Source organism: Pseudochaenichthys georgianus, chromosome 12 (assembly GCF_902827115.2).
Source record: "Pseudochaenichthys georgianus chromosome 12, fPseGeo1.2, whole genome shotgun sequence".
In the NCBI taxonomy this organism is placed as follows: Eukaryota; Metazoa; Chordata; class Actinopteri; order Perciformes; family Channichthyidae; genus Pseudochaenichthys; species Pseudochaenichthys georgianus.
In genome coordinates, this window is record NC_047514.1 from 9,976,345 (window position 1) to 9,997,526 (window position 21,182).

General features: G+C 37.7%; 2 protein-coding genes across 3 annotated transcripts in view; one reads left to right on the forward strand and one right to left on the reverse strand.

The window, feature by feature from the left end:
* LOC117456429 (putative cytochrome P450 120) overlaps window positions 1-21,182 on the forward strand; it is an 88,464-nt gene that overhangs the window by 13,052 nt on the left and 54,230 nt on the right. The gene's annotated exons all lie outside the window — the stretch shown is intronic.
* LOC117456428 (5-hydroxytryptamine receptor 4) overlaps window positions 1-21,182 on the reverse strand; it is a 57,335-nt gene that overhangs the window by 10,146 nt on the left and 26,007 nt on the right. The gene's annotated exons all lie outside the window — the stretch shown is intronic.

Consider the following 21,182-nt stretch of genomic DNA (forward strand, 5'->3'; position numbering starts at 1 on the left):
TCGGATGTGTGGGGGGGAGTAACAGATGTGTTTTGTGTAGACTTCTTATTTGGTAATTCATGTTACAAACAGGTCTTATCTGGACCTCTCTATCAACAACTAATATTTCAGTTTTGTCATACTGTTCAAAGATTGGTATTTGTAAATCAAAAGAAAACAAGTACAAATCCACAACATCAGTAAGGAAATATTTTTAATTGTTTTATAGGGCTACTGTATATGCTTTATAGGGCTATACAGTATGCAGCTCACGATGACATCAGTCCTTTTATTTTGAAAGCATTTCTCAGTGTGCTAATGCAATATTAATTTTGTCCATATCCCTCAGGTTTAGTGGCGCACAGAATCCCATCAGATAGCAAGTCCTGGCTTTATAAAAACAAATAAAATCCCTCCTTTTTTCAAAGAGAGATCATTGTTTTGTTAGAAAGAAATGAAAACGATTTCTATCTCACCGAGTTTTAGACCTTCTCCCCTGAAGTTAAACCACCTCACTTCCTGCTCAGAGATGGTCTGCCGGTTAGCGAGACACTGCTTCTATTTTAGATGCTGTATGTTTGCACGTGTCTGTGTGTGCTTCAACATGCAACACTGTATCTTTTGTTCCTTATTTGTATTTGAGAATTACATCATTTTTTAAATCGAGCCCAATCATTAAACCTAACTTTATCCTGTGTCTCATTGATTAAAAGATCACCATTTCTATCTGCACCCGAATGGGAAAGTTGTTTTTCTTTAATAAAAACCCAATTATAATAAGATAAAGTGATCAACATCCAGCTTAACCTGGAAAACCCACAGCTCAATCACTACTATACACCTCAAACAAAATACACAAAACTATCTTTCTGTCAATCAAATACAAACAACCTAACTCACAGCCTTGTCACTCACTATGACTTCAGTAAGAAAAATACCACTATCCAGATTCAATATTTGGGCAAAAGCTGAAACAGTTAGAAGCTGTTAGCAGCCGAAATAAATCTGGAAAGCAACAGTGCATATGGATTATTGTAGATCTGAGGCGCCTTGATTTAAGACGTCATCTTTTATTGACCCATTTTGTGATGCATATAATCTCTAAGTTCTGACGGCATCCAAATGTTCCAGGTTTTTGCAGTTTAGTGTTTCTGAAACCCCTTTTTGAGATGGCAAATTAACCAAAGAGGCAATTGAGTTTTTCGCTCTGTCTAACAGTCCTCATAGTCTTACTAATAAGTAATAAAATGTGATGTTTTCTCTCTATAAATAATTTTCACTCTACCTAATTTTGTCAGTATCAGTATTTTTTCCTTTGTACATGTATCACAACTTCTATAGATGGATTGTACTTCCTGTGATTTTTCAACTCAATTTCAGTTTTGTCAATTTAAAAAACACTGTTGCACCATACGCCATTGTACCTGAGAAAAACATGACTTAATAAATCAAACTAACCTATACACTAAAGACATTACAAAGCTCAAATCTGCAACGTCTTTTAACACTAGAACCGTTAGGGGTCGCTGTATACCTAAAACCGCCAACGGGTAAAATGTACCCGCTATTAGAATGCATTGATTTTCAAGGTACAATGTCATTTTATTTATCATACTAGAACACAGGGTTCTCTTCTTTAATACAATGCTATAGTTGTAGTCATTTCAAAGTGACACAGATACATTGGATTAACCTTCAGCAGTGTTTGTATGCGTTTGAATTCCTTGAACAAAACTTTTGATCAGAAAACAGCAAAGGTAAGACGTATTTGCCGTTTCTGCCCCGTAAAGTGAAGTTGTGGGTTGTCTTTCCTGGCTGCTAGATCAGTGAGTTTTGATTGCACAGTGATCTATTTATCTCCCTATCTATCTCTATCTATCTATCCATCTATCTATCTATCCATCCATCTATCTATCTATCTATCTATCTATCCATCTATCTATCTATCTATCTGTGATCTATCTATCTATCTATCTATCTATCTATCTATATCTATCTATATCTATCTATCTATCTATCTGTCTCTCTCTCTCTATCTATCTCTCTATCTATAAGGAACCACAGTAGACAACCAGGCGTTGCTATAGCAACACGTCATGTTTATGTTTACGCGCAAAATCAATAGCGCGAAAATCACTGCATTTTCTATAAGCTAAATATTACCCGCTGGCGCTGATGGGTATAAATGGCAACTTTTTTGCCAATTTTTTCAATCTGACTTCATATTGACCATTTTTAACAACAGAGCGTGCTACATAACACACTTTCAGGAAAAGTCACTGACTGGGAGACTTGAATATTCTATTGAAAAAAAGTTAGATAATCAAGAAACAGCTGCGGGTAAATACCCGTTGGCGGTTTGAGTGTTAATGTAGCAAGTGTCTGAATACTTTATTTTGGAGGAAAAAGAGACTCATGGAATGATGCCATTAAGGTAATTAGCTTTAATGCAATTCCATCAACACTCGGACGAGTTGTCTACAAAGAAACTGTCTGTTAAAGGCTGCGTAGTGATTCTCTCTTATCTACTGAAATTGGTCTATGACCCATTTCAATGACTAACCCATGAGAGACCAAAAACTGTTCAAATAATTCTCCTACCTGCTTGCTGTTGCTAAGGTAACAAGTGGTAGAAAATAAACCACTCATGTCAAAAAACTTTCTTACAAAAAGCTTAAATGTCTGGTTCATTCGGGCAAAGAACATCGCAGTAGAGAATCTGGAGGACAAAACACGAGGAGTGTTTTTCCCCTAGCATTTTTCCCCTAGCATTTTAGAGAAAATCATAAGCACATAGGAAACTGTACAAGTAAATAAGTCTGTCTGTTAATAAAATAAATAGCATCAAATGTAGGTAACAGGAGTGAACACACAAGGAGCTACTTAATATTAGCTGAGAGTGCTGGCAGAGTAATGAAGGAAGTGTGACACGTTAACCAGACCTGTGAGGGGACCCACTTTGGTCTCAGCTGCAGAGCTTCATGCTTCAGAGCCTGATGGTTACAGAAACACATCAGTGGCTTTTATAACATCAATGCAGAGAGGTAGCATGAGATTTGGCAGGTCACTCCAAAAAAATACAATATAAAAAGCACTCACTACGATGACTGCCAAGTTTAAATGGGCTGCATGTAACTTTTTTAGTTTTTCACTGTCTTTGACCAACCAAAGATGGTTTGTACTGCAATAATGTTGATTAAATAAATAAATACATATATTATGCAGCCCTAGTGAAGAGGTGGCTCCCAAATAACACAAACAAAAACGTAATTAACAGGGAGAAATCCTTCAGAAATTGTTATTCATAAAGAAATCATTCAACCCTAGTCTATAGAAAGATAGATAACGGCTTAGTCGTCCCTCATTCCTTTTTATCTTACATAAATCCCACACATACCTTAGATGTTTGGTATCACTCCATTTTTTTTATTTGTTCCCTGCTACTTTAGGTTTTAATTGTTTACCAGCTCCATGTAACTTGTATGAAAGACACATTAAAAAGGACAATATTGCACTCGGGGCCTTGTTCATCAAGTGAGGACAGCCGGTAAGTCAAATTGAAAGCTCGGCATGCTGGATGAAGCTCTGACTGAGATCAAAACAATTTAACTGAACTGAATTATGTCATCATTAGTCTTGTAGGGGGAAATTGCAGAATTTAAAGGGAAAACAAAGAAAACAAATGAGTAAATAAATCCAAAGGAAGCTCAAACTCATCCCCGGATTCAATATCGGCTCAACTGCGCAACATACACGCCGACAGCCAGTGTTTATGACTGCGTGTGAGTCAGACAAAAATCCATTGTTGTTCTCTTTTTTAAGCAGATGGGAAAATGTCAAGTATGTGACTGACCTGAAGCTAAAACAAAGTCAGCAGGTTAAGACTGACGGACATTGCAACACCACTGAAACTCCAATGTTACGTTGTAAAGTTCAACTTATTACTGTTTGATGACTGGAGGCTTCTATATATGAACACGTGCTTTACCCACACACGCCATAGCTCAAGTAATCTGACCCCTAGGTTCACAAACATAATGTTGATATTGTTAAGGTCGGTGTGTGTTTCTCTGTCTCGTCATGGTCATTGGCGAACATATTAAGTTGTCTTTTTTGTTCACTAAATTAAAGCTGCTGCTTATGAGTCATGTGACTTTTGCTTAAGACTGTAAACACCCAAAGACGCCTAACACAATCAAATGCAACAAAGCTGACATTTTCAGAATAGATGGAGGTGTGATCACTCATCATCTCCTGGTATTTATCTTCCTTAATCAGCATCTGAGTCTACTCAAGGAACCATGGGAAACAGTGATGTGAATAGTCCTCAAAAGCCCAATCAGAGCCTTGCATTACAATTGATGGAAAGTCCAATCCAGAAAGTAAGGATTTAATGTATTGAGTATCTCTGTTTCAGGCCAACTGACGCACATCCTGTAGATTTGGGGATCGTTTTTTTTCTGCCAATCGGGTTTAATCCATTATAAATCATGTTATTGTGACAGGGCGTCGCACATCTTCCTGCCTTCTTGCCAACGAGATTTTTGGGATCTATGGAGCTTAGTACATGCGTGAAAATAAAATTCTATGTGAAAGTTCTTAGACGAAAATCTGGAAAGCACTCAGCTCGGACAACACTGTGGTAGCAACCTGTACATCACGAGTTAGTAATGCCCTGTTTTATTGTTTATACATATGGTAGCACAATTCACTAAATGGGCATCATGCAGTTTTTAATAAGACTTGGAACTAGCTATTGGGACTATTAACTCAATAGGGAATGTGTTAAGAGAGAAGTAATTTCCTTTCTTCATAGACTTTTATACAACCGGACTTAGCAGACAGATACAACAAAGTGGATCACTTAGCAGCAAGAAACATGAGATTAAAACCAGAGCTAATACAAAACTGCACATTGGTTTTACATGTATTGATTACAACTTGTCAGCTGAATCCAAAATAAGAAAATAGGTTTGCTATACAAATTTCAACAGGTGACTATGTCTTTGTTAACAGGTGAAAAAACGTTCATTTGCTGCACGATATCTGTTAGCATAAACAGATAGGAGCTAAATATGACCTTTTCTTTTTATTCTAATGACTGTATCTGTATTTACATGTTTGGCATTGGTTTGACCAAATGTGGATTGTCTGAGATTAAAATCAGTAACACTCAGAATGTCTCACATAACAAAAATCATTTTGTCCATTCTAGATTAAAAAACCAAATTCAAAGCCTAATTGAATTTTCCGAGCTGAATTGCCCAGGTGGGGCCATTCTCCTATCTGATTTGTCCCCAAGGAAATGTTTCTATTACCGTTGAGAGCAGAGCCAGAGACTGAGGGATACATAAGTCTATTTAGCATCACAGATGAGTTCATATCATCGTTTTTGAAGCCTTAAGTTTAGCATTTTGGCCGTAGTCATGGTGTTTTTTAGCTTCTGTCACCATGTTGTTTTTCTGAAACTGCAGTCGCATGGTGAAGCTAGATCAGGGTTGCCAACTCTCACGCATCTGGCGTGTGACACACGCTTTCACTCTCAATCTCACGCTCTCATGTTGCCCAAACTATTCTCACGCCAAAAACAAGATGAACCGGCGATCGTTTTTGGTTGGTTATTTACAATGTTGAGTTGACAGCTGCTCAAGCTGTCGATCCGCTCCCTCCCCGCCCCTACCACTCTTAACAAAGTTAACATACAGCAGAGCAGTGGGAGCCGGTTGGTCAATCCCTGACCCGTATTGCGCATGTGCAGATCTAAGATCCAGTAGAAATGATAAAAAAGTAAAAGTCTGCTGCTTATTGTTCTACTAGGCCAAAATAGAGTCAAAGAGAGTGAGAGTGTCTTAATTAATATATTTGGCAGTTTGGAGTAAGTCTGTATATTTGTTTGTGTCTGTGTGTTTCATGTATAGGCCTCTCACGATAATTAATTTTGTTGGATACATTTTCCCGGAAATTATTGCGATAAACGATAATATTGTCGGCACCATTGTAGGACCATTTTAGACCACTGACATAATGATAATATATAATAATAATAATTCAAGTACATCCTTTCAAACTGCTAGTCACATCCTCATGTAAATGGCAATTTATCGAGGTCAGAAAAGTTATGCTAAGGTCTCGCTACACGATAGCAGTCATTTAGTGCGCATATGCGTAATTAAACCCATGATATAAAAATCTCACTCCAACCAGGTACCCAAAGTTGGCAACCCTGAGCTAGATATAACCAAGAACTGAAAAAACATTCTCAGTTTAATTTACAAATACCTTTCATAAACTGGAAAGAAAATGTTAGTTTAATGAAAAAAAACACGGACAATATCCAGAGCAGACAACACAGCGCTACTGACATGTCAATCACACGGTAGCCACGCCCCCGTGTAACCAAATATATATCATGCTATGTTGAAGAAAACTTTAACTACGGTTCAAGGCCATATAAACAGGTTTTTATAATGTTTACTGAAGTAATAAATTAAGTAAGAAGTAAGGAAGTGTTTTCATATACTTCTATACAATCCGTCTGATATATCACCTGATCTAAGACAAATCAACACTGGTAACATCATTTTACACCGCATTTTTGTCACCGCTCTTTTTTTTCCTGCTACATATATGTAATTTATTTAGTCAATGTTGGTACTTATTTACTTACTTTATGACCCATTATCCATTGCCCAAATATTTAATCAGCATTTCGCTAATGTATGTTCCACACTACTATCTGACTCCTATTTGACGACTGGTATTTCTAATAGTAACTCATACTGCAACAGTTATTTTTCTTTTAAGAAGATTCTACCACACGAAGTTCATAATGCTATCACAGAATTAAAAGTGGATGGCAGTGCAGGACTCGATGGTATAGAAAACAGGTTCATAAAATTGGCGTCCCATATTCTCATGTACCCACTTGCTGATTTGTTCAACCTGTCTTTGTCCACCTGTGAGTTGCCAAATATTTGGAAATGTGCACGCATCATTCCACTGCATAAAGGTGGTGATTTACTTGATACAAATAATTATAGACCAATTTCTATAATCTGTTCTATTTCCAAAGTTTTGGAGAAATAATTTATAATCAACTGTCACATTATCTCAATACTTATAATATGTTATCTCCGGTTCAATCTGGTTTCAGGCCTAATCACTCCACAACAACTGCCCTACTTAAATTTACGAATGACTTGTACTCTGCTGCAGATGATGGTGAACTCACAGGTGCCATGTTTATTGACTTGACAAAAGCCTTTGATTTCGTTGATCGATATCTGCTCCTGGATAAACTTCACGGCATTGGCCTTTCTAATAATACAGTGTTATGGTTTAACTCGTACCTTCACAGTAGAAAGCAATGTGTGGTTGTTAATGGAAAACAGTCTGACATGTTGATCCAACAAAAGGGTGTACCCCAAGGATCAACTCTGGGCCCACTTCTGTTCTCTATTTACATAAATGATTTATCTTCTTGACACAGTCATATATACATCCAAATCAGATTTTTCACAAATTCAGATCTCTCTTCAATCGGAATTTAATATCTTACAGGACTGGCTATCACACAATGAACTACTGCTTAACAAAACACAATCTTATACCATGGTCTTTGGTACCAGACAGAAGCTCAAATCCAAACCTAATGTAGTAATAACATGTAAGGAAGGCACTTCTCTGCATAAAGTTGATAGCTTTAAATATCTTGGTGTATGGCTAGACTCTGAACTTTCATTTAAACTACATATAAAGCATGTAATACAAAAAGTCAATTACGGAATCAGTGTTTTACACCGCTCTCGCAATTGTTTTACGCTCAGTGTCCGAAAGAGAATTGCTTCTCAACTTATTCTTCCGATTATGGACTAATGTGATGTTGTCTACCAAAATGCACATAAATTAGATCTTGCTCCACTCAACATAGCCTACAACAGACTATGCAGATTTGTCCTTGGTTGTCCTTTTCGTACACATCACTGCACAATAACCAACTTAAATGGCCTTCTTTAAATGTAAGAAGACACATGTATTGGCTTCAGCTGATATTTAAATGCATTTATCTTAACTATCCCCCTTATTTAAAGCAGTATTTTGTACCCTACTCACCAATTCATCAAGTTAGACATTCTGTTCAGATGTATTTCTCTGTCCCCTCTGCAAAAAAATTGATTGGCAGAAGAGCGTTCATGTTTAAAGCCCCAACTGACTGGAATACTTTACCTGCTGATATTAGATCTCTTGCATCATTGGGTATATTTAAACATGCATTGTTATCTCACTTTCAACTGGTCTGTACTTGTTATAACTGATATTGATGAAACTGATTTGCTTGACTGTCTCAAATTGTAATGATTGTGTTTATTGCTTGAATTTCACTTAACAGACTGTATGTGGTTTGTCTTGTGTGTCATGTTTTGCATTTTGTCTTTTTGTTTATGTATGTCTGTAAGTTGTAGCTATTGTCGGGACCCCCTTGAAAACGAGATGGTGCATCTCAAGGGGTTTATCCCAATGAATATATTTCTATATATACTTATGCGGAAGGTGCACATTTCTCTACTCATCTAATGAGCTGTGAACTTATTTACAGCTTATTTACTTGTGGTCTTTCACACGTGCTCTGGAGGGTATTTTCTTCTACTGTAAGATTAGTCACTTCAAAAAAAGGGGATTTGTACCTGTTTTGGCCTTTTGAGAGGGTACATTTGATTCATTTTCTGTCAAATTACAACTGAGTACCATCTAGCTCTAAATGAGGAGGAATTGATGTCACCTGGTTCAAATTGGTACTAATTCCAGAGATCCTCCCTGATTGGCCACAGACAACAGGTGACAGGGTTACTATACAAGGTCGAAAGACAGCAAACACGATGGTCTTTATTTTCTTCTACAAAGGACGATGAGTGATGAAACATAGAAATTGTTTATGTTTCTCCATTTTCTAGCCAGTCTAAAACTCTAAATCATATTTGTAAATCTACAAAATCAACCCTCCATCCTTGAGTACAACTCCTAGCTCATTTGTCATCTCGCCTGTTTAATCCTGCGGCATTATTACCCTACATGGAGATGAATGTTCTATCTAATCTTAACAATCAACACACAGAAACATTCAGGATGGGAAAACAGGATTTATTGAGCATGATGACTGGGCCTGGACCCAAAAAAGAATAATTTTACAATTTCCCCACATGAACCTTAATTCCCCAAAGAGATTTCCAATTCTGCTGTTTTGAAACCGGTAAATAGCTGCGCTTTGCCAAGGCATTGACTGGCAGATAGTTGAATCACATAACAATCACACTGATTGTGCATGGCTGATAACGGTGTCCGCTGCTCGGCTGTATTTATAGGACTCAATAAAGCTTGTGATCTCAATGCAGAGCTGAAGGTGAAACTCAGGACGGATCATACTAAAGCTGATTAACGATTACAGGAAGAGTTGGACATTCTGAGTTGTGGCTTGTTATTTTTCCCTTAGAAGGAGCCATAGTTGATTCAACTTCAGCTATAGACATTCATTTGAGTTTAACCAAATGGAAATCAAGAGTTATTTGGCCCACAGTTTCAGTGTCAAATCGGCAATATGAGTGAACACATGAAGTTGTGCAGTATCTTCTGGAGCAACAAAAGGACCCCAGGGACGATGTATTTACTCAACAGCCTTAAACGGTTTCAGATGCTTTTATTACTTTCTCTACTAGTGGGCACAACACAACGTCTTTGTTATGACTCCAATCAGAAACAAGTGTCTACTATCCACTGCTGGAGCTGGAGTGTCGACAGTGTGTGAATGTGTGTGTTTGTTGTTAAGATTACTAAGGGAAACGGGCATAGGCTTTTCATTGTGGTAAAAGATCACAGCTATGAAGTTGCTAACGTGAACATATTTTGGTAGCAGAGCAGGAACAGTGATTAATTAGCCACACATGTTTACAATTAAATATTCAAGAATTTAGCAGCTTAAAACTGGCCATAAACTGAAGCAACTAGAGATGACCAGCTTTGTATGTTTTCATCTTGGATGACCATTCTGGTGGGTTTGCATGACACTACTCATTGATTCGAAATTTCAAAAATACTATGAAATATGATTTGGATTTCCTTCCCTGTTGGCAGTAACTATTTTGTTTAAAACTCCAAAAAAGAAAAAATGGTCGTTTGATACTCCTCTGCCACAATACTCGAGTTAGGTTGGTTTTTATTATAGGTGCTGTCTTGGCAAAAATAAATATGCCTTCTGTTGGGCTCATTTACATATTATGTGCTTTTTTTACTGATTACCCGCATTTACGATAATGTCTCTTGCACTATTTTATTAAATATATTTTGTAGAGCCGGGACTCGATTAAAAAAATTAATCTAATTAATTAGAGGCTTTGTAATTAATTAAGCGAAATTAATCGCATTTTTAATCGCATTTTTTAAAATCGCATTTTTAAGCACAGGGCCATCTAAGCTAATTTACAGATGGCCCTGAGCCCAATAGAGATTGCCCTGAAAAATGCATGCGGACGAAATGGCACGAAGGGTTTGGGGGGCCTCCCCCTAGACATTTTTTAATTTTTGCAGGTCTTAGATGCTGTCTGGTGCATTCTCTAGACTGAATTATAAGATGAACCACCACAATATTATATTGTACAATTTCAATTGTATTCTTCATTTCACTTGTTTGTTTGTTCTTGTTTGTGTTTTCTCGCTTCCTGCATAGCTATAAGAAACACTTAAGTTGTTGGTCAAAACACTTTCCATCTGATGAAGGCAAATGCCTTCCCAGATGGAAAAAAGTAGAAAACATTACATTCAGTTATAACTGCCAAAACAAACATTATTTACACTATTATGGCCCCTGTTAAAAATGTTTGTAATGTTAACTACTGTAAGTTGGTCGAACGAATGCCTCCTCATCCGGAAGCTGACCGAGCAGACCCGAGCAGCAGTCGAGAGGAGCCGAGCGCATCCGCGAAGCACACGTCAGAGTTCCCGTTAGCCGGCAAATCTAAATATCTTCAGTCAAAATAATTTCCCTTTAGAGCAATACCGCTTCAGTTGCGCCACTTATGTGACAGACAAGAAGAGTATGTGACAGGTAAGGGATAATGTGCTGCGACGCAGTCATTATGGGGAAAAGAACACCGACAGGCTGATCAGGAGCCCGACGCGAAGCGGAGGGATCTAGATCGGCATGAAGGTTTGCTGTTTGCTTTTCGGCCCAACTGTATACAGTTCAATCGACCGGACTTCTTTCTGAAGATGTGAGCGTCCTTAACAACGGTCAATAAGTCCTTGACAGCGGTCTGTCTGTTCGGTATTAACAACGTGTCACGTGTTCTGAATTGACCAATCAGAATCGAGTATTCAACTAAGCCATGTAATAAACAAGAATAGTCAACTCTAATGTCTAACACTTAATGTGGAGAGAGAGATGTCCTGTGTGGGTTGATTGTGCGTTGATCTGTTGGTAATGCCTCGGGGCTCCGGTGGGCATGTAAACAAATGCATAATGCTGTGCTATACTTTGTGGCCTCATCCAGTTGCATAGCGACACTTATTGTGTAGTTGTCTTTTAATAAGCAGGTAGTCTATCATTAGCTAGAACTAGCTGGATCTGATCGATATGGACATAAACGCGAGTGAAGTCTAATCTGACGGGAGAGAGAGATCAGCTGCAGCGGTGAGCGGAACAAAAGTAACACACACTTCAGGTTAGAATATCACACGTAGCTATTTTAATTACCTCTCAAACTACCTAAACTAGTTATACTGTAGATATGTTTAGTTTTACTGTCGGGTCACTCATTACTGGATCCGCGAGCTGCATGATACTGGCATAATAGGTTGCCCGATCAGGTGAGGCTTCATTGCCCGAGCTAAATGCTAGATGGCCCCGGGCCATCGGGCAGTCCCTAATGTCGAGCCCTGTATTAGTGAGCTAGGGAGTTGGTTATTTTCTCAGACGTAGACTTACTCATCCTGGCCCTGAAACCAGTCATCTGGCTGAGTGTGGGTTGGGTCAGGGTGTGGTTCCTTGCACTCGGAGTCGGGCTAACGTCCACGCTAGCTGCTACATGCTTTGCATTTAGGTGATACTTTAGGCTTGATGTGCTGCGGTGATATGCACATTCTTTTTTGCATAATTTGCACACAACCGTGCTCTTATCGACGCTTCCATCCGTCCGTTTTTTAAAACAAAATGTCCCATCCACGGGGCCGACCAAAGCGGTCTCATCAGCTTGTTCGTTCATGTTTGACTATTGTTCACCGTGGTTTGTTGTTGTTTGAAGTCCCATGCTGAAGTCATGAACGTTAGTTGGTGCTCCAGTATAATCGGTACGGCTGAAACTCATCCAGTGAGAAACGTTCCGCTGTGCAAAAATAAGTGCGATTAAAATGCGTTAATTTTTTTAACGCGTTAATTTTTGTGAAATTAATTAATCGTAATTAACGCGTTAAAGTCCCGGCCCTTTTTGTTTTTATTGTAATAAAATAAGGGTCGTATGGCTTTCATTTCCAACCACTACTTATCTGACCAAATCTTGAATCGTAAGTCTTACTCTAACACACTGTCCAATGTTTTGACACTTTACCACAAGCACACACAGGAATGAAAAATACACTTTTTGGTGATTTTACCAAAGCACAGTGAACACAAAAGCAGATACCATCCGCCTACATTCTGGGTCTAACACCCACAAGCTCAAAGACAAAATAACTTACGTTTCCTTGAGTAATTTCAGTTTCCAGTATCCTGCCAGCTGTAATCTGATTGTCTGAGTCTGTTTTTTGTCTGAGACAGATTTTAAGAGAGGACATCAGATTGGAGTTAACACTGTTTGCCTTTCTGTTTCCTATACACGCAAAGATAGAAAGTCCTAAAGAAATCCCACAGACACCTCAGACACACACACACACGCACGCACACACACACACACACGCACGCACACACACACACACACACACACACACACACACACACACACACACACACACACACACACACACACACACACACACACACACACACACACACACACACACACACACACACACACACACACACACACACACACACAACTACACATTATACACATTACAACAACAAAGAGCAAAGACAAACTATCAGCCTTCTTTTTTTTCAACTGGAATACACATGGACTTGCTTACATACATAGCACTGAGTAAGTATATGCATGCAAATACACATTTTTAGACCATAGCTGTATAGGTCTCCCTCACATGCCATGTAGTTTGTATAATAAATAAAAAAAGTCAGCTGTGTGTGTGTGTGTGTGTGTGTGTGTGTGTGTGTGTGTGTGTGTGTGTGTATATATATGATTCCCTCTGTTTCTCTGCAATGGTGGAGCACTTGTGTTAAAGTTAAACAGTGCAGACACAAGCAGGTCACCTCCTCCATCATCCCCATTGGAAGGAGAGCACAAACACAGACGTCAACTTAATCACCACCATTCACGTCAACAGAAATCCTTCTGTAGAGAAAATAACTAAAAAGGCTATTTTACATTTACTCAATCAAAGATCTGTAAAGTTCAATCTTTCCTTCCGGAAGTCCATTAATTGTACCACAACTCAAATGGCTCAAAGATTGAAAGAAAACTCTACGGCTTTATAGACGAACGACTTAAGATGACTCATATATTTTACAGCAACATGTAGTTTACTTTCAAGTCAACAAGCATTTCATAAGAGATACTGTAGGTGTCAGTTTATTACTGACAGCTCTATCAAGGTAATAAATACAACGGCAATAAAGTCATAAGACATAGGCCTATTTGTAGTTCCTGACATCCTTATAGAGTGCCACAGTGACACGTCCTAAAACCCGGAAGTAAGTTTGCATTTTACCACTTCCGGTTCCTTCGACAAAAAAGCAATGCAATTTCTCCATAGGATGTTGGAAAATAGCTGGAAATAAGGTCTGTGGTTGACACACATTTAAGAGACGGATCACGTTTTGTTCTACGACATTAAATCCATCAGCAGTGACCCCACTGGTGATTTTTGAAGAGTTTACGTGTCTGAAAAACGATGGTTGTTAACAAGTGGCTGAATAGGACTACAGAAGTTGTCGAGGCCGTTTTACGTCATTACACCGAACACGTAAACACGTGTAAGTTTGTTTTTCTCCGTGTTCTGCTTGAAAGCAAGTAACTGCCTCCTGCAAACTGTTAAAACAAACGCTTCAACGTGTACAATTTTGAATCTGTGGTTTTGAATATGGATCTTAAGTTGGCGTGACGTTGAAGAAGCGACCCTGCTGTAGTTCGTTTATAGCATAACGTTAGCATTTTGCTTCTGGCGACTAGATTCTTGATTCGAAAATTATAAAAGTAGGATAGACATGTGGATATTATCCGGCTGAACAAAACGTGATCTGTCTCTTAAATGTGTGTCAACCACAGACCTTATTTGAGCTATTTTCCAAAATCCAGGGTTCTAACACCTTTTCCAAAGTCAAATTCAAGCATTTTCAAGGTGCATTTTCCAGCATTTCAAGCATCTTACAGCTGTTGTAAATTACATATTTATTTACACATACTCAAATGATTATTTCCCTACCTCACATTAAATCAGATGTTCTTTATGCTATAAACAACCAAATGTGTGTTTTGTGATAGCATTCTACACGAGGATGAAAAATTAAAGAAAAGAAAACTAAGTTTAATATTTCAAAATTAGTGATCTGTACGTAGACTGGGCATCCCATATAACCTGTCTGAGCCAATATAAAACAATCAGCCAAATAACTTTTCAATACATTATTGATTACTATTTTTGAGGTACTTTTAGGTTGGAAGTGAACATAAGTCAGAGGTAAATGGTGTACTTTTGCTCCACTACATGTATTTAATACCTTTAGTTACTTCACAGATGTGGATGAATGATGTGAACTATAACCAATAATCCACAAGCTACCCTGCAGTATACAAAGTCATTCAAACTAGCTGCACCTTTACCAGCTTTGAGAACACTTTCATGATCAGTCATTATAAAACATATCATATATATTATTCTGAAATGGACCAATCTGCACAATGACTACTTTTACTGTCTTTAACTATATTTTGATGAGAATACTTTTCTACTTTTACTTGAGGAACATTTTGAATGCAGGACTTTTACTGTGACAGAGTATTACAGTACTTCTCCTTTTACTCAAGTACAAGATCTGAGTACTTATTCCACCTCTGGTAGCGTATTAGCCTGAATTGTAGCCACAAAATCATGCAGAGCTGCATAAAAATAGACTCACAATGGTAACAAGTGGAAAATAATATTGTAGGTAATGTTGACTACTCAAGACACCTGACTTATACATCTTCAAAGGAAGACTGTGTTCATTCTACAATTACATGGGATTAAAGCAAAATGTAGTTTTACTTGTATAATACTTCAATTTTATATAAAAGACAGTTTGTTTTCATCTGTTTTCAAATAAACAAAGTATTGGCTTTCAGAATATTAAACTTGTTTCGGCAAATTCAGATGATAAATACAACTGTGAAGCTTGTAACGGCATAATTACAAGCATAGAACGGACTAATGTAACATCACAGCAACATAACAACAGCCGGTGTTTCTTGTAAGTGTTTCCCCGGTACACAAACTACAAAAATACACAAACACACTCGCGAGCTTCCCCCAGACCAGTAATACAAACGAAAATGTGTCTTCGGGTCAATGTGACTGATTTTGATAGATCAAGTCACATTTGGTTTAGGCACGAAACATACTACCAGTAGAAATACATTGCTTTCAAAATCGCTCTGTGTCGAATCAATAGATTATATTTCGTGACTATAACACGAAATGCCGTGAGACTGGGTTGAATTACAACAGTGAGTGCTTCATCCTCTGAACACCACACAATGGCGACTGTAACGCACATACAACCCAGTCTCATGGCATTTCGTGTTCACCAACACGATTTTTAATCTATTTATTCATGTTCACCAACACGATTTCCCCCTTTTTTTCATGTTGCACAGCACGATTTTAAAAGCAATGTATTTCTACTGGTAATGTGTTTTGTGCCTGCAGCACGCCTTTTTCTCCGGTCAGGTCGTGGAAGACCGGAAGCTGTGTGGTTCATAAAAACATGTTCTTACTCAATATCAAGCCACAATTATTGCTTTTATTTTAAATCGTATAATTTCGGACTTTTGTTTCCGTCTGTGAGGAAAATAAATGGGGCTCAGAGCCTCAGGATACTGAAATCTGTATTTTTTAAAATCTTTTTTTCCTTCTAATTTGTTATTCTTTTCAAAATAACACACTGTTATTTACTCACCAATAACACACAATTATCCTTGCTTTTATTTATTGGTTTAATTCCATAATCTTGGGCTTTTTTGGCGTCCGTCAGGAACTGAATTTCAAAATAAAAATAACCGGAAACAGACGTAGGCCTGTAAGGGACATTTCGAGCATCATTGCGATTGTCAACATTTCTGAGTTTAGGATGGCCGAAGACACTACACTACCCATAATCCCCAGCTATCGTTTAGGACTACAGTCCCCGTGATTAATCTTCAAACTCTGGGATTGGATGTTGGAGTGGCAGTGCGCCAAGGTTACAACGAGCGTCAAACAGCTGTTTGAAATGGAACGAAACCACGCCAGACTATCCAAAACTGGAATCGAACGCCCCCCCAGAACTACACACGCTGGCTATTGTGTTTCGCAAAATGTTCTATGGGACATCTCTACTGAACCTTTTCGTTTTTCCCACAATTAGAAGTTGCCAGTATTAAACACATTGGTGTTATCAAATGTAAAACATATAATTAATAAATGGGTGAAAATCGCTTGTGTCCATAATGCGCAGCATTAATATATACCCACATGACAGCTCATTGTTACTTTGTAATTCTACTCCACTACAATTCAGAGGTTAACCTGGTATTTTTACTCCACTCCACTTATTTTAGTTACTTTGCAGATTCTGATTAATGATGTGAAATATAAACAACCCTTAAATCAGACTTTAGTTACAGTAAAATTCAGGGAAGGTGATTATCAAGTGCCAACAATCAGGAGAGATATTTGATAGTTGGTGCTTGAGAAGACTACACATTTATCTTTAATTGACATGAATGGAAACGAGTAATAAAGTATATTCATTACTCGTTATTCTCTACTAACAGTTCATTAAAGACTGTATATTATGGCTATTTTGCACATCCCTTTCAAGATTTCAAGATTTTCTAAGGTTTATTGACATAATCATATACACAGTGTATGCAATGAATGAAAAACTTGGGTCACAGGTTCCTCAACAGTGCATTACAAGACATCTATCAATATGTGTGTATACCTCCACCATTAAACTGTCACATTCTGCACATTTCTTATACTATCTACATACATAAGAGTATAATGCATATTTATAATATCAGTTAAAATAAGTGCTTCAACATAGTTAACATTGCAGGAAAGCAATTATGTTAAGTACTTTGTCACGCTTAATATTTATCTGTAGATAGATACCCCCAGAGTTTTTTTCTTATTTAAAAGAAGACCTTAATCTAAAGTATTATTTAATGTTTAAATAAAGGTTAATTCATTTTTCTCTTTTGCACCTCCTCCTAATTTAATATCTTTGTACATCCTGCACTAAACTGCTTTATTGTAGAGATCATATATATTCTATATTTCTATCACAGACCTTCTACTTTCCCCCTATGAAAGTATGTACTCTTAATATTTTTTTTATCAAATATAACATAAAAACAATAATTCAATAACGTGCTTTAACCACTAGGCGGTGCACACAAGGTACACACAGCCATAATAACTTTGTATTATTAGTGTAGTGTAGTGTGACTCAGTATTTACATTCTTATATTCAAAGAAAATCAGTAATATCTTTAAAAACTACAAGTCCTTTTATATCAGCTGTGTACCGTTATGGTGTAAATATAACCTATCTGTGAATTAGATCAAATGTAAAAGTCAGCCGAATTAGTGTTGATACTGCAAGGAGACGTATTGTGTGAAGAGAAATTGAAGATGTTGTTTAATTGTTGATATATTTATGATCCACGTCAAGTATTCAGTTTCGGCGGCATTTCTTCCAGTTTTTCCAAAGGTCTTCTCATCAGGGCTCTATAAATAAAGAACTACAGCAGATCTGTAATATGTAATGCAGCCGAACCGTGTATTACAATGCCGTTATGTGATGACTTTCAAAGAGAAAAGCAAGAACACTCGGAATTAAGTATTATTTTATTCTTTTAAAAATGTTTTCCGGATTTCATATCATATAAACACCAAATCCCAGCATGCATTGCGGCTAAAACATTCAATCAGTGAGCTTAAACCATAGCTGAGGATCTTGGGTAATCGCTCGAAATGCCTACGTCTGTTTCCGGTTATTTTTATTTTGAAATTCAGTTCCTGACGGACGCCAAAAAAGCCAGAGATTATGGAATTAAACCAATAAATAAAAGCAAGGATAATTGTGTGTTATTGGTGAGTAAATAACAGTGTGTTATTTTGAAAAGAATAACAAATTAGAAGGAAAAAAAGATTTAAAAAATATCGATTTCAGTATTCTGAGGCTCTGAGCCCCATTTATTTTCCTCACAGACGGAAACAAAAGTCAGAAATTATACGATTTCAAATAAAAGCAATAATTGTGGCTTGATATTGAGTAAGAACATGTTTTTATGAACCACACAGCTTCTGGTCTTCCACGACCCGACCGGAGAAAAAGGCGTGCTGCAGGCACGAAACACATTACCAGTAGAAATACATTGCTTTTAAAATCATGCTGTGCAACACGAAAAAAAGGGGGAAATCGTGATGGTGAACACGAATAAATAGATTAAAAATCGTGTTGGTGAACACGAAATGCCATGAGACTGGGTTGGCACATAACATAGGTACGCTCCTCTGAAATGATTGTCCCCTGCAATTATTATTATCCCTCAATCGAGTTTGCTATTCAGCTCGCTAACGTTAGCTTAAACAAACGTAATATGCAACGTTAGCCTAATCTACAATTCTCTACTACGGCGTACCTTTCATGTGGCTCGTCAGCGCAGACTCTCCCATCGTTATTTTTGCAAACTTAGCAGGAGGCTACTCGTGGGCTTGACCCTCGTCTTAGCCATGGCTTGTATTGGTCTTCTGCTAGCCAACGCTCGTTGAAACTGCAACCTCCTGGCACACAGTCATCTATCACTCTCATCAGAATGCCCAGGTCACACGTAACACAAACACTTGCAGGTCGCGCGCATAGCGCGGGAAGGCCGCGTTTTATGTAGAAGCGAAGCAATTCTTTTCTTTTAATCTAAAAAGCGAACTATTCAATCAGACAGCAATTTATTGTAAGAGTAAAGCATTTACATTTTCAAGCACTTTATCTCAATTTCAAGCACCATTCCCAAAATGCAAGCACTTTCCCAACCTTGAAAACACCACGTCAAATTTCAAGCATTTTCAAGGATTTCAAGCACCCGTACGAACCCTGAAAATCCTATGGAGAAATTGCATTGCGTTTTTACTTCCGGGTTTACTTCCGGGTTTTAGGACGCGTCACTGTGGCACTCTATAGTGTAACAATAACACAGAAGATATGATAGTTAAACAACAATTCCCGTATATCTGCGTCTATGTGAACTTTTTAGCCGATAACATCATTACTATTATACACACAAGATTATTATGACCGACGTCTGTTTCCTGGATATGAGGTTAAGGCTCTGTGTAACACTTGCTTGTATAAAAAACTACTTGACCATGTTAACTGTGTTAGTCTAGCATTTAAGCGTGCTAACATCAGCTAATCATCACTGAACACAGAGCATCTGTAAGTCCAAAACCAAAGTGAACACATAAAATATTTGACCTGGTGACGACGCCAGAAGAAAAGTCGGGGGATCTCAGAAGTTATATTTATAAAAATATGATTGCATTCCATTGAGTGAGCTAGTTGTTGAGACATTTCATTTTGAGCCGAACTGGTTTTCATCCAAATGTATTGCCCATTTTAAAATGTTTACAAGCTGACAAAATTGGTCAAGAAAGTCAGATGAACCTCTGAGGGTCTAAAATAAAGTGGAAAATTCAATTCTTTGCTAAATCTGTTTCCATTGTCCCAATATCACTTTCATCAATGCACCAACCTTTCCAAACTGGCTTTTGCCTTTGCTAAAGCCATACTCATCAACACCATTAAACTCTTAGTAAGGTATGATTACAATTGTTAGAACAAGGCAATCCTTAGGATCTTACCTACTTTCACTGTCAGCCCCTTTGATTCTGATTATTGTGACTCCCTCCTGCTACATGCCGTTGTTACTGTCTGTGCTCACAAATGTTTCCATCTACCTTCCCAGCTTCCTCATTGCTGAACATCTATGTACACAACATATTCTGAATCTGTGCCAACAACTGGAACAAAGCTTACATTTTTTGTATATTTCCTAATCGGACATAACAAAAAAAAATGCATATGACATAGCGCAAGAGCAGACTTCATATATACAGTACAAGTTCACACTATGCTGAAAACTGGCTGATTTTACTATTTAATTCATTTTTAACAAGTCTGAGTCCAGGAAATTGTTATGGTAAAATGTTCCATCTGCAGAACACCACAGCTGCTTTGACCATGAATATATTATCCTAGTGAAGGCACGGCATGTTCATATCTAACAATTACACATTGGGCCAACACATGGCCTACTGTAAATGAGAAATGATTACTTAATTCAAATAAGATGAAGGTTGCACCAAGCTGTGATATTTTTGACTTGCTGCTGGTTTAATGCAATCTATGATCTACAGTATAGGATGGGGAGAAACTAAATTAAATGATTTAAAAAGGTATCTTATCCAGCCCAATCCAGCAACCAATCATTAACTTGTACCTTGTACTGATAATTGTGGTGTCCACGTTACGTTCATGGGACTTCTGCAGGTCAACAGAGCAATGGTACAATGCTGCAGCAACAGTTGGGCCTAACTTTTGAAAAAGCGGCAAGTGAACAAAATGTTGCTTGTATCCGGTTGTGTTGTCAAATTGACAAAGGAACAAATAACAATCCAATCCATCATGCTTTACATTTTTACACTGAAGAGCATCAAAGACATATAAATAAATACAAAAACAGACTTTCCAACAACCCACTTGCTCTCAGTCTGCACAGTTTACTTTGATGGAATTTTTA